Here is a 14,673-nt window from a genome sequence, read left to right on the forward strand (position 1 = left end):
CCCGGGGGAAACCTATCGATTTTGGGATCCATTATGAGGTTAAAATCACCTCCCAGGATTATTGGGGTGGTGGCTAGTAATAAATGAAAGTAGAGTTTTCGTAAGGGGTCTGCGTCATCTAAGTTGGGTCCGTAATATCCTGCAATTGTGTACGAGCTATTTTCAATCCTTAGTTTCGCTATTGCCCATCTCCCTTTACCATCTACTTCTTCCGACTCTAGGGTAGCTTTAAATGACTTTTTAATTATTATCGCTATCCCTTTAATACTACACTCTTGTGTGGTGCATATGTATCTGTCTACCCATCTCAGATTCTTTAATATTTGGGCCCAGTCTTCTTTTATTAGATGTGTCTCCTGTAATATAATTATTTCACAGTCTGATGTTCTAAGGTACTCAAGAATCCTATTCCTTCTGCTTTTTATCCTCATACCATTTACATTCCAGGAGAGAATTTTAACATTTTTACTCGTGCTCCCCATCTGCTCTCTTTCTCCCTAGCGCTTCCCAATCCCGTATACTATTAATTTTATTGCGTTAGATAGGCAACTCCTTTTCATTTTTCCATTTTTTCTGGCATTTGAGGATTTTTTTCTCTATTTTTTCCCTATTTTGCTCCCCACCCTCGTTCTGATTTGTATATTTTTTGTGTTTTCTTTTTAGTGGTTTGTTTTTACCCTCCCTGGGGAAGCCTCCTTCTTCTTTTCTTAGGGTTATCTTCCTAACCCTTTGCGGCTCCTTTACCCCTGACTCTTGACATATATGTGTTTAAAAGTTTTATTTCTACAACGCTGTACACCATTAATCAACTTTTTTATTTCTGTACTGCAGCTGAAACTCAAATATATGATAGAAAGGATTTCTTCTTTATGTTATCGGCTCTTCCGACATGATTTTTTCTCGCATTAAATCTAAGAGAGATTTTACTTCTTCAGGGTCCCTTATGTTTCTCATTTTGTTTCGCCACATTATCCTTAACGAAGGAGGGAACTTCATCTGAACCGTTGCGCCAAGTTGTTGTAATTCTGGCATTAGGTTCCCTAGCTCCCACTGTCTTTTTTGAGAGGCTTTAGACATGTCCGATCTAATTTTAAAGGACCAGTTATCTTTGTTAAAGTTACCTACTTTCAATGCCTCTCCCAGGATTTTTTCTTTTAAAACATAGGTTTTGAAGTTCACAAGTATTTCTCTTGGTGTTTTTCTCTCTTTGTTCTTACTGAATGGATCCCTGTGTGTTCTTTGTATATCTTCTTCGAGCAACGCTCTATCCGCCCATGGGAAGTGCTCTGATAGTAATTCCACCACATATTTTTTAATGTCAGAACCTTCTTGATTTTCTGGCACATTTAATATCCTTATGTTGTTTTTTCTAGCTTGGTTCTCGAGCGATTCCATCTTCTCATGCATTGTTTTGCTCTCCTGCTTCACGGAGTTTATCTCTTTTTGGTTTTTTTCCACCTTCTTATTTAAGGTGCCAACTTCGCTCTCTATAGCAGTCACTCTGTCTCCCAATGCGTTGAGTTTGTTGTCTAGTTTCTCACATGCTTCTTGAATTTTATCTTGCTTGGCTTCTGATATGGTGAATTTCTCTCTCATCTCCGTCCATATTTTCTCAAGAAATTGATCTGTGTGGCTTTTTAAAGTACCATCTCCCATTTTTTGTAGCTCAGGCTCGAGCCTCCCGTTCTCATCATCCGTTGTTTCCTCCCTTATCTCTGCGGTACCAGTGTCTTTAGCGCCCCCGGTTGCCATGATGCTCTCTGGGAGGTCAATATTTGCTTCTTCTTCCCTGTTTGCTTCTCTGGTTGTCGAAAAAGGCAACCTAATTTGTGCCGCCTTATTCTTACTGCTAACTGGAGGTATTTTTTCGTGGTGTAAGTTTGCTTGTGAATCTTGTCGTGGGACAGGTAATACTGGAGAAGGCACGATTTTTTGCTGTGTTAGAATAGGATGTTCTAGTGTTGATTGTATCGATAGCTGTCCCAGCTCCTCAGTGTATGAATTTTGTTTTAGCTGTACTTTAAAGTAAGTTCTTAGCGATGGTGTTATCCTAATTTTTCTTTTCTGTGATGTATCAGTTTTGCTTCTGGTTGAAGCTTTTTCGTTTTCAGTATTTGTTTTTATGCTCTCTTTAGGTGGCTTCCTGACTCTTTTTTTGATCTCTCTGGGAGAAATCCCTTTTGGGTATTGTTCCTGTTTATGAAAATTCCTGTTTTGCAGGCTATAGTTTGATATAACCTGCCTGTCTTGTTTGCCTGGTGCGCCCTCCAATTTATTTTCTATGTTAGCTTCCAAGCCTCCTGCTGTCTCAGTATGTTCGGGGACTTCCTTACAATCGCTACACCCACCCTCTCCTCCTCCCTCCTCTGTGCCTCTTAGTCTAGCGCTCATATGCCTCAGTACTCTGTTCTTTCCTAATTTTCCTAAATTTCCAGCGCTCCTCCTGCTTGTTAATCCTTGAAATTCAAGTGTATGTGAGCTCCCTAGAAAATCAGCCCACTTGCCTCTTTTAATATTGTGGTCCGGTCCACTTTCACTACTGCAGGCACATTTTTCTCTCCAACCGCCTCCCCGCAGCTCCACCGCTAAACCAGCACGGTCTGCCGAGGCTCTGCTGCTCTTGCTCCGGAAACACACCCCTGGGCTTGCGACATCTGGCAAGGCTCTGCCGCTCGCGCCCCGGAACAGATACCACACTCTCCCGGATGCGTTTCCAGCTATTGCCTTTGCTTTTGCTGCCGCAGCCCAGATCCCAGTGCTGCATCCGGTCTCACCAGCTTCACCGGATCCAACGCTCCATGCACGACCAAAGGATCGGGAGGCTCGGGAAGCAGTGTCCGTCTCCACCGGGAAAACACACTCTGTCAGGAAGTAGGCTACCATCCCTCAATTGACCTCCGTTAGCTCAGCTACTTCCAACAGTCGGGTCGGGTCCAATCGAGAGTGCCTTATTTCGTACCTTATTTTATGTATAGAGTTGTGGAGTATCGCTGCATTTTCCGTCTGTTTTTTGGTGCTTTTCTTCAGTTTTTTATTTCACTTCCTCATGTCAGAGGAGTCTGGTGTCAGGAGCTCATTGACCGAGCGTCCTACTCGGCCGCCATCTTCCCCCCTTGGACCGAAAGTATTTTTTTATTGAGTAATGCAGTCTAGTGTGAGCCTGATTGCCTTCCACTGTCCAGATCTGCCTCATTCTACCAGGGCTGCAGTGTAGCACCAGCCTTATTGGCTGGCACTACCCGCCTGCCCAGCTCTGCCCCATTGCTCTACCCAGGGCTGCAGTCTAGCAAGAGCCTGACTGCCTGGCACTGCCCACCTCTGCCTCATTCTATCCAGGACTGCAGTCTGGCATCCTGACTGCCTGGCACTGCTCACCTCTGCTTCATTCTACCAGGTCTGCAGTCTAGTGTGAGCCTGACCGCCTGGCACTTTCCTCATCTGTCTCATTCTACCAGGTCTGCAGTTTAGCATCCTGGCCGCCTGGCACTGCCCCTCTCTGCCCCATTCTACCAGATCTGCAGTCTAGCATTCTACCATGTGTGGAGTCTAGTGTGAGCTTAACCGCCTGGCTCTGCCCACATCTGCCTCATTCTACCTGGTCTGCAGTCTAGCGTGAGCCTGACCACCTGGCACTGCCCACCTCTGCCTCATTCTACCAGGTCTGCAGTCTAGTGTGAGGCTGACCACCTGGCACTTTCCTCATCTGTCTCATTCTACCAGGTCTCCAGTCTGGCATCCTGGCCGCCTGGCACTGCCCACCTCTGCCCCATTCTACCAGGTCTGCAGTCTAGCATTCTTTCATGTCTGCAGTATAATGTAAGCCTAACCGCCTGCCACTGCCCACCTCTGCCTCATTCTACCCGGTCTGCAGTCTAGCGTGAGCCTGACTGCCTGGCACTGCCCACCGCTGCCTCATTCTATCTAGGGGTGCAGTCTAGCATCCTGGCCACCTGGCACTGCCTACCACTGCCTCATTCTACCAAGGTCTTCAGTCTAGCCTGAGCCTGACCGCCTGGCACTGCCCTCCTCTGCCTCATTCTACCTGTGCTGCAGTCTAGCATGAGCCTGTCCACCGGGCACTGCCCACCTCTGCCTCATTCTACTAGGGCTGCAGTCTAGCGCAAGCCTGTCCACCTGCCACGGCTCACCTCTGCCTCATTCTACCCAGTTCTGCAGTCTAGCGTGATCCTGTAGCCTGGCACTGCCCAACTGCCCTCAACTCGCGGAGCCACCGCTCCTGTGCCGAGCAGATGATGCTACTGTTGTAACGCAGCTGCGTGCCTTCGTTCACCGAGCCCAGCTGTGTACTAGAGCGGGCAGAACATGTAAACACCTCACACGTGCTGCATTAGCATGTTAATGTGTGCCACCTTCCTGCTGTAAAAAGGAAATGCTCTGCTCCAACAGATGTACATGGGGAGAGCCGTCCAGACATGCCTCAAATGCCGCAGGCAGAACTCGGCCCTGATGTGGGGCCCTTGGCCGTCACTTAGGACTCAGGTCTCACAACTTCTATCCATGGGACCCCTGGTCTGTTCTCTGTGAACCCGGGGTCTGACCCTCACCGAGTCTTGCTGGGCACAAGGGAAGCGGGAATTAGAAGCAGTGGCTTGCATTTAGAACTCCGACTAAAATATAGCCTGCTGCAGCTGCGACCATCCCTCCCTCCATGCCTGCCATAAAGCACCGCCCGCCCTGCACCAGGAGGTGAAACAAGGGCCCTGCTACAGCTGGAGTGTTTTTATTAGCCAAAGATAGCAATGGCATTACACAATGCCACAATGCACACTAAAATCAAGGAGAGGGCAGGAAATAGCTGCCCCCTTCTGCTCTTCCTCCTGAGCTGCGACAGTGTAATCACAGAGAGCTTTGTTAGTGCTTATAGCTCAGATCATATGTATCTCTCACTTTACACTTTGTGTCTGTGCAATTTACACTTCACTGCACTATTCATCACTACTTTGAAGACATGTGTTAGACTTGGCATCTTTTGGCGTGTTTTCCTCGAGTTTTTGCTTTCTGCCCTCTCGGTTTTGACTCTGTTTTTGCTCGTATAACGTTTCTGCGCTCTTTTCGCACTGCTCATCAGTGGTAAAGCACTGGCGCTCCTGTGGTAAATTGTGTTATGATTGGATGCGTGACTTACTTGTCAGTCCCCAGTAAAGGACACTGCGGGTGCTGGGGCTTGGGAGTCAACCGCCACTCGTGGGCCTGCAGCATGGATTTTGCCACCCACATACGTAGCCCAAGAAAGGTATAAGTGAATGAAGTTTGGTATGCCTGAACTCAGCGTCTACAGACGCAGCCTTTAGCGAGGGTGCCCTTTTTATTCTGAGTTCATAGAGGCCACTTGTAGAAAGTGGGTATTATTTTGCTCAGTCATCCCGTATGCCTCTGCTGGAATGTGTAATGCCGTCTGGGTTTTAGAGGACAGTAGGCTGGGGGGCCAGATGGGCTCCAGGTGGTCTGGATAGGTCAGGAAAGGGCCGATTAGACCTGGGCTGCAATGGAGGAAGAAGGAGGAATTTCTTTGCACCTCAAAGGGCCTGGTCTGCCTCTGACAAAGCCGTCTCCACCTCCTGCCAGGAATACACGGCAGAGAAGGCCCAACTGGTTCTGGCCGGACACAGATACCCTCTACCTGGCAGATCAAAGGATTTTTGTGTACAAATGCTGGGTCCCAGACCCCTGAATTTTAAAACTCACCTGGATCAAAAAGACTGCACAGGAGAAGCGCCGGAGAAACTGCTAAGAGGAATGACCGCTTTGCTGCGTGCTTTGCTGGGTGCTTTGCTGGGCTGACTTGCAGTGGCTGCTTCTGTCGTGGGCAGTCAAAGGCCTGGACTGGACTTTCTGCAACCAAATTGGTGAGACTCTCTAAGGGCTTGAGGTAGAGCTTACCCCCTATTCACGAAGTCTCAGGAACAGCAAAGACTTCAGGGTCTTCGACCCGCAGAACTGGGGACTGTGGGCCTCATTTATGAGGGGTGCGTCACTTTTTGTGACGCACCAGTGGCGTAAAAAATGCGCCTTGTTACGCCATATTTACAAAATGACGCATCTAGGTAGATGCGTCACTTTGTAAACCCCTGCGCAACATTATACCTGCGCCAGGTATAAAGCATGCAAGGGGGCGTATTGACGCAAGGAAGGGTCGTAGAAGTGACGCAGTGAAATCTATGAGATTTCACTGGATCACTTTTAGGACGCCGTTGCGTGAAAATCTTGCGCCTGCCTCACAGGGCTTGCCCCATGTGAAAGGACGCATTGCTGGAGTTGCGTCACTTTTGTGACACACTCCAGCAATGCGTCACTTTTGCGCTTACAGATACGTCAGGAATACTGACGAATCTGTAACTCCTTGCGACTTGATGCATCATACATTAAATATGACGCATCAGGAATGTCGCAAGGAGTGCGCACTGAGAAGTGACGCATCGCTGCTTTCACGCAGCGATGCGTCATTTCTCATAAATGAGGCCCTGTGTGTTTTGTGCAGCCACCCGAAGAACACCACTCAACACCGTCTGACGACCCTGTCAAATTCATGTCCTGAAGGAACTGCAGAGGGCACCGCCACAATGCCGCCACAATGCCGCACCACGACCCTGGTCTCACCAAGGATACCTGCTGATGCCATCACCGAGCTGCTGCTCGCACCGCGACCTGTGGGACCGCACTCTGCACGCCTAGAAAAAACGATGACGCCGCGGCCTTCCTGATGCCGCCACCATCGGCGCCGCTGCTTGCACAGTGGTTCGGGAGCACCGCTCATAAGTTACATTACGCACTGTCCTCATCCCACACCGCAGCCTTGGCCTACCGACGCCGGTGTCATCGACTCCAGTTCGTCAGCCGACGACAGCACTTCAGCAACGACAATGCCACTGCTTGCACCATGACCTACAAGCACCGTGACGAGCACCACCTCCATCTTGCACCGCAACCCTGGTCCTACCGATGACGCCATTTGACGCCGCCACAGAGCCGCTGCTCGCACCGCGACTTGGGGGCACCGCATGCCGCACCGCTGCAGTTTGCACTGCAGCACCCGACGCCTGTTGGCGCCAGCGCTCCTGATCCTATCAGAAAGGAGCTCAACTTGCAACGCGAGTAACTTCAAGGGCCCCATCGCTCAAAATCTCTGAAAAGTACTGTTCGCGGGTCTTCCCGACACCGTAGTTGGCCGTGACCCCGCAGTCAGCCAGAACTGTTTTCTGATTTGTGTGCTCACGACGCTGTGGAAGCCCGGACGGAGCTATCCACCCAAGGAACTCATATTGATCAACTTAGTTTTTGAACTGTGAACTTTTAAGTATAGTATTGTGGAGTTTTTATCGTTTTTGGTCTTGTTTTAATTATTTAAAAATATTGGATATTTTTTTTAAATGGTGTGGTGTCGTTTTGTAGTGCGTACGCTGTATTACTGTTGGTTATGTGCAAATGCTTTACACACTGCCTCTAAGATAAGCCTGGCTGCTCGTGCCAAGCTACCAAGAGGGTGAGCAGGGGTTATTTTAGACGTGTAACTCCCATATCCTGACTGGTGGTTTCTGCCTCGCTTTGGTGCATGACTCAGCTAGCCAGAAATCCCATTTCTAACAGTCACAGGCCAGTCTCTTCCTCTGATATTAAAAATCTAACAAGCAGTTGAGAAGGCCCTTCATTTCAATGCTATAGGTCTCGTATATGAGAGAGTTTAAGCTATTAGGATTGTAAATGACAATGACTTTTATTTATTTTTTAAAACCCAAAACATAAATAAAAGGCATTTTTATTTACAATGCCAATAGCTCAAACTTGCGTGAAAGCGAGACCTATTGCATTGCAAATGCTTGTTCTGTTTAGGGCCAGCATTGGCAGTATTGCTTTTCCTATATGGCTCTACTCCTCACCAGGAGTTTTCACAGCTTTCTTCTCAACTTGCCCAAGTGTCAGTTGCAGCCTTCCTCTCAGATTCAATTCAGAGGAGCCCTCTTGAGTTCGATACAGGGCGAGGCCTTCCTCCCATTGAAAAGAATACTCTGGCTTCTGCTCCTTTTGCAGAATGTCCTAGCTCAAGTCTCAGCCAGTCTGCACGAATGGATGGAAGTGCAGGGTAATATGGTAGCCACTGTTTTTACAGTTCCCTGGGTGAGATTGCATTTGCGTCCATTACCCTGGCATCTGCACAAGTTCATCATCTTTCCAGTTCTCAACGTGGAGATATGCGTACCAGTCTCCCAGCCAGTCATCCAGGAGCTGCAGTGGTGGTTCCATACTCCCAACCTCTAGAAGTGGATGGTTATTCACCCTTCTGCTCACAGGATCCTGATGACAGATGCATGTGCTTTGGTTTGGGGTGCAGCGTTGGATGACTTTTCTCCACAGTCCCATTGTATGCATCCGAAGCGAACAAGTCATCGAATTTCAGGGAGCTATTTGCAGTGGAGAGAGCTCTGCGCTGCTTCCAGCGCCATGAGGAGGGCTTCAATGTCATGGTCTGCTCAGACAATACTGTGACTGCTGCGAACATCAATCATCAGGACAGTACACACAGTCAGTCTCTGAATCTGGTTGCATGTTCATTGGCTCAGTGTGCAGAGATCTATCTCCTCTCTCAATCAGCGATCCATATCAGAGGTTCGGCCAATATGACTGCTGATGTGCTCATTCGCAGGTTTCAATGTTTCCTCACTCTGCAGTTGGCCAAGAGCACCTTTCAGATGATCTGCAGGAGGTTCGGTCATCCAGCTGTGGATCTCTTCGCACCCACGGAGGATGCACTGCTCCCGTTGTTCTGCTCAAGAGTGAGCCAAATGCAGGCTTAAGGCTTGCATGCATTGACTCTGTCATTGTCTAATCTTCTCCTGTATGCTTTTCCTCCTTTTCCTCTTATCCAGAGGTTTCTTGGGAAGATCAGGCAGGGGAGGATGCAGGTGGTTGCAGTTGTTCTCTTCTGGCCCCAGAGGTCTTGGCTTCCTCTGTTGAAGAGTCTTGTGGTGTTGCCTCCATGCAGCCTGCCCTGGATTCTTTCCAGTTGGAATCTCTGGACCTTCCTTCCCTGGTTCCTCTCACCGTTGTGGTTTGGAGGTTGAACGGGGAGCTTTAGAGAGGTAAGGCCTTTCTTCATGTGGCTTCAGTTGTACAGGGGTCCAGGAGGGGAACTCGTCCTATTCTAGGCACTGAGCTAATTTTGATAACTGGTGAATTTCTCATAATCTGCCTTTTGTCACTTGCCCTACTAATGTTTTTCTACAGTTCTTTTTGGGACTGAGAACGGTTACTCTTCTTCCAATTTGAAAGGTCAATGGGCTGCAATTCCAGCTTTCTGCGATTCTGTCAGTCTCTCTGCTGACGCAATTTTCTTGGTTTCCACTTGTTTCAGAGTCTTTCTCTTTCTTCTCTGGCTGTGCCTTCTACTATTTCTTCATGGGATCTTCCTTTGATTCTCAAGATTCTTCAGTCTCCACCTTTCACCCCATCAGAGCACAGTAGAGCAGTTTGCAGCATAAACTTCCAGGTGCTGTGGATGTCACACTAAATTAGTATTCAGGATGAATGATATAATCTGTCAATTTTCAAGGTTTTCCCCATTTTGTGTACTTTATCAAAATTAAGACTTTTGTTTATGCTAATAGGCCGACAATGGAATTTACATAAGGCACTGGGGGCCTCCTTTATGAGGCTGTGCGTCACTTTTACGCCACCGGTGCATCACTTTTTGTGTCGCACCAGTGGCGTAAAAAAAGTGCCTTGTTGCGCCATATTTACAAAGTGACGCATCTAGGTAGATGCGTCACTTTGTAAACCCCTGCACCACATTATACCTGCGCCAGGTATAATGTATGCAAGGGGGGCATATTGACGCAAGAAAGGGTCGTGAAAGTGACGCAGTGAAATCTATGAGATTTCACTGCGTCACTTTTAGGACGCCGTTGCGTCAAAATGTTGCGCCTGCTTCACAGCAGGCGTAAGACTGACGCAGGCCCTTTCACATGGGGCTTGCTCCATGTGAAAGGACGCATTGCTGGAGTTGCGTCACTTTTGTGACACACTCCAGCAATGCGTCACTTTTGCGCTTTCAGATACGTCAGAAATACTGACCTATCTGTAACTCCTTGCGACATGATGCGTCATACATTAAATATGACGCATCAGGAATGTCGCAAGGAATGCGCACTGAGAAGTGACGCATCGCTGCTTCCACGCAGCGATGCGTCATTTCTCATAAATGAGGCCCTGGGTTTTTAGGTGTGCAGTGGTATTTTACTTGCTTAGCAGATGCAGTGTTTTGAGTACAGCAATTGTTCTCCAAACATGCACACATAAGACACAGACACCTCCTCAAATGTAATAATATAACACACATTTGAACACCGGCACACATGACACATTCACAACCTCACCAACATGCAGCCCAAAAAAAATTCACATACACCATGCCAATAGCTTGGTCATTTCCAAGACATAATGGTTTTGCCAATGCTTATTAATATTACACCAGAAATCACGTTGCCAAAACTTCCCAGCACCTACAGCCGGGGATTCCTGTGCACTTGTGACAGGGAACCATCTTTGTAACCCAGATTGTTCAATTTAAACATCCAGGTTTTGGGGTGCAACAGAGAGGGTGTTTGGGGAGGCAGTGCTTGGACACTATTAACCCCTCCCACGCTCATGAGGAGCTCAGCTCATCATGAGCCACGGTTCCTGTGTTGTCATGACCGTTAGAACGCTCGCACGTGGTGCTAATTCCCCTGCTGTGCTGGGCACTCTAAGGAACGGGCGTTGTCATGACGAGTTCAGATCGTCATGAGCACACGAGCACCCTGGCTCATGACGAGCTGAGCTCGTCATGAGCACCGGCTGTGCGCGCCCCTCCCCCCCATCCCCCACAGCGATGGGGTTAATAGTGACGGTCAGTGCTTAGCCTACCACACTGACATACACTTGTCACATGAACGCTTTTACTTAACAAGCAACCCGGGACACTTGCGCCCAAGGTCTCACATTTGTGAGAGTTTGAGCTATTGGTATTGTAAATGATAATGTATTTTATTTATGTGTTAATTATAAAAACAGATAAGTAAAAAGCATTGTCATTTACAGCGCCAATAGTCTAAACTCTTGCTAATGCGAGACCTATTGCATTGCAAATGCTTGTTTTATAGAAGTTTCTCTTCCCACACCACCATGCCCTATGCCCCCACCCACTCCCAATGAACTTCAGATCATAGATGCCACGTGAAAGAATAGCTGCTGCTACCACATCAGTACAAAGAGCTCTGAAAGTAGATATTGTGGCTACGTTCATCACGGTCAGCTCTGAAAGTAGAGGTTGTTGTTCTCTAGTCGGATTCTTTTCCACTAACATCCCCTCCCCACCACCGCACAAACAACAATCGAACTGATACTGAATACAGTAATCTTTTCTTTACGATTTCAACATGACCTCAAGTCAATGTGAAATTTTCCAAAAATGTTAATAATTTCCCTCATCAGTGCCACGCGCAGTGCAATTGACAACGGAAATCAGACATTTTAACGTAAGATTGAGTAAATGCAATGTCTTGCTATAATATTTTTACTTAAGACAATTAGAACTACATTATTTAACGATCTCGAGCATGAGAAAGAAATGCTAACACGTTAATTAAAAAACAAATACAAGCTCTGAAAGTAAATCTTATTGCTACATTCACCGTAAGCGCTAAAAGAAAAAGGTTGCTACTCTTGGTCGAATGTAGGTCCTTAATTTACTTTATAGTTCAGAATACCCTGCCATCGTTCGCTCACTAACAGCTTCCAACAGTAACCTATATAGGTTCTGTATATAATCCTCTCTCAGATTCAGATCTCATTTTGACGACAGATTTTATTTATTTTTTTTGTCCTACCCGTCACACCCTCAGTCAGCCGGTCGGGCCGGTCTGCCACACCTGCCGGCCTCGCCCTTCAACCCAGTCGTCTCACCTGGCCTACTAGCCCAGGGGGTACTAGGCATGGCTTATCTTTTCAGCCAACCCCGGTCTGTCCTGCTACTACGTCCATCCAGCAGCCAACCAGCCCAGCTGAAAGCGGGGAACCAATCCGCAGACAGCCATTAGCATTTCGGCCGATTTTTATCGCTTAGGAGATAAACCTTGATAATAGCAAGGGGGCATATTACCAACAACTAGCGATAATTATCGCTATGTTGGTTTAGCGGCGATATTTTTATCGCCGAGCTGCGGCAATTTTTATCGCTTACGAACCTTGCTATTATCAAGGTTTATCTCCTAAGCGATAAAAATCGGCCGAAATGCATGAATATCGCTGAAAAGTCAGCGATATTCATGCATTACCGAGCTAATGGTCTTAGCCATGTTATCCACCTACCATTGGATAACATTGCTAAGAACGTCTCAGGGCAGGTGTTAGCGCGAATATCTCCAAAAGTTGGTAATAGGAGATAGTGATGTTAGCAACTGTTTCCAGTCGCTAACATCTTGGCACGCCCACTTTGCATGTCATTAGTGATAACTATCACTTACATGCAAAGCGGGGCCCAAGATGGTGACTATCTCCTACTAGCTGTCGCTAACTGGTGTTAGCGACAGCTAGGTAATAGGGAGATAATTTTATCTCCGCTTTCTTGGCTTTTAAAGCCAAAAAAGTGGAGATAAACCCCCTTGATAATATGCCCCAAGGTTCCTAAGCGATAAAAATCGCCGCAGCTCGGCGATAAAAATATTGCCGCTAAGCCAACATAGTGATAATTATTGCTAGTTGTTGGTAATATGCCCCTTTGTTTCCTTAGGGTGGTTAGTTTGAAGTTCGCTCCTTTGGTAGAAGCACTAATGTGGTCCTGCATGCTCAAGTTCCTTTCCAACACTATATCCAAGGATTTCGTAGAGTCTATCATATGTGGTGTGCAGGTGAGAGCAGACAGATTTTTCATGTATTCCTCAATGATGGGTCTTTGCTTGGGCATGTATATAAGGAGGAATTCAATTTTGAGGGTGTTTAGTTTGAGATGGTTGAAGGTAAGCCATTTGAGGGTTTTGTGTAAGGTTCCGTTGAGTGACTTGATGTTGTCAGGCGAGAGGATTTTCATGTACAGCTGGGTGTCGTCTGCATACATGTGGTATTGGATATTAGATGCTTTGAGGATTTCGGTGAGGGGTTCAATGAATAGGTTAAAAAGAGTGGGTGAAAGCGGGGAGCCTTGGGGCACCCCCAGGGTGACGGGACTGGGATGGGAGAGGGATTGGTTGGATGTAATTCTCTGTGTTTTATTATGGAGAAATGATGTGAACCATTTTGGTACTGCACCAGACAGCCCCATCCTATTTTCCAGAAGGCTCAAGAGGTTGTCATGTTTTTTCTTTATTTCAAAAATCTTTATTGGTTTTTTTAACAAAACAAAACTTACAATAATACACAATAAGCACAAATAGGAGGTCATGAAAAGAAATTAACCAAAATGAATTCAGTGCAGACATTATACAGAGATGATTGAATTAAAGGCGTCGTCATGACAGTCTAGATAAAACAGTCTCGGTAAAAAGACAGACATATGTTGGAATATACGTAGGGCTGTGGGGACCACCTTAACTAACATCCGGAAAACATTAATGTACAGAAACATAAGCTATATAGGGGAAATAAAGCAACATAATAAAAAACAGGGTGACTAGCTACTAGTATGTATCTAATGGCGCAAGGTTTGCATTGTAGTAATTATAGCTTTTAAAGTACAATGATCAGAATGAGGGCATCTCATTTGTGTGGAATGTGGGTGACGCCTCCCAGAAATTGTAATTCACGGTGGTTTATGTGATTTAAAGTATAGATCTAGGCTATCCTACATGTGTTTAAGGGGGGTTTCCATGGTGAGCTCTGGAGGGCAATGTTGTTGGCTCCCCTTAGATTGATGATGCAGTTCGAACCAGCACTTGTAAGACGCTTTTCGCGTGCCTTTCCAATTGTTTAGTATGATCTTAACCACTGCTGTCAGGAGTAGGTCTAATAGTACTCTATCTTTGTCACTTAGTCTATTTACCCTGAGATAGCCAAATGTTAGCATGGATAGTTCCCTTTCGAGGGAGCTTTTGAAGAGATTCGAGATAAAGCCAAAAACCCTGTCCCAGAAAGGTACAACACACTTGCAGAAAAGTAATAGAAGAGCTAGGTCTCCTATCCCTTAATTACAATTCCAGCAGTTAGGGTCTTCACATATTTTATGTGAATGTAGCCGGGCTGGTGTCCAGTAGGCCTTATGTAGAAGCCAAAACTTTGTCTGGAAAAGGGCTGGTGAAAGTTTATTCCTTGAGACAGAGCTCCAAGTTTTGGACCAGCCAGCCTCAGAGATCGGGGAAGCGGAGTGTGAATCCCGGAAGGATACAAGCCTCTTATTGAGGGTAGATTGCTTTGGGCGGATTAATTTGTAGATCCAAGAAACCTGACGCTCTAATCTATTTATCTTTGCCACGTATTGTGGCAGGGAAGGTGGTAATGGCAAGAGGATAGCTTTTGTCAGTGCTGCTTTTATTTTTAAGAAGTTATAAAACTCCAGGGGTGTAGCATCCTGCTACAATAAACACAGACACTATGGTGTGTTACTACGGGAGCTTTATTCTCACACCACTACTCTCGTCCCTGTCCCTACTCTGACTGCCCGGTTCCTGTTCCCTGGCTCCTCCCGTTCCT

This window comes from Lissotriton vulgaris, chromosome 8 (assembly GCF_964263255.1).
Source record: "Lissotriton vulgaris chromosome 8, aLisVul1.2, whole genome shotgun sequence".
NCBI classification, from domain to species: domain Eukaryota; kingdom Metazoa; phylum Chordata; class Amphibia; order Caudata; family Salamandridae; genus Lissotriton; species Lissotriton vulgaris.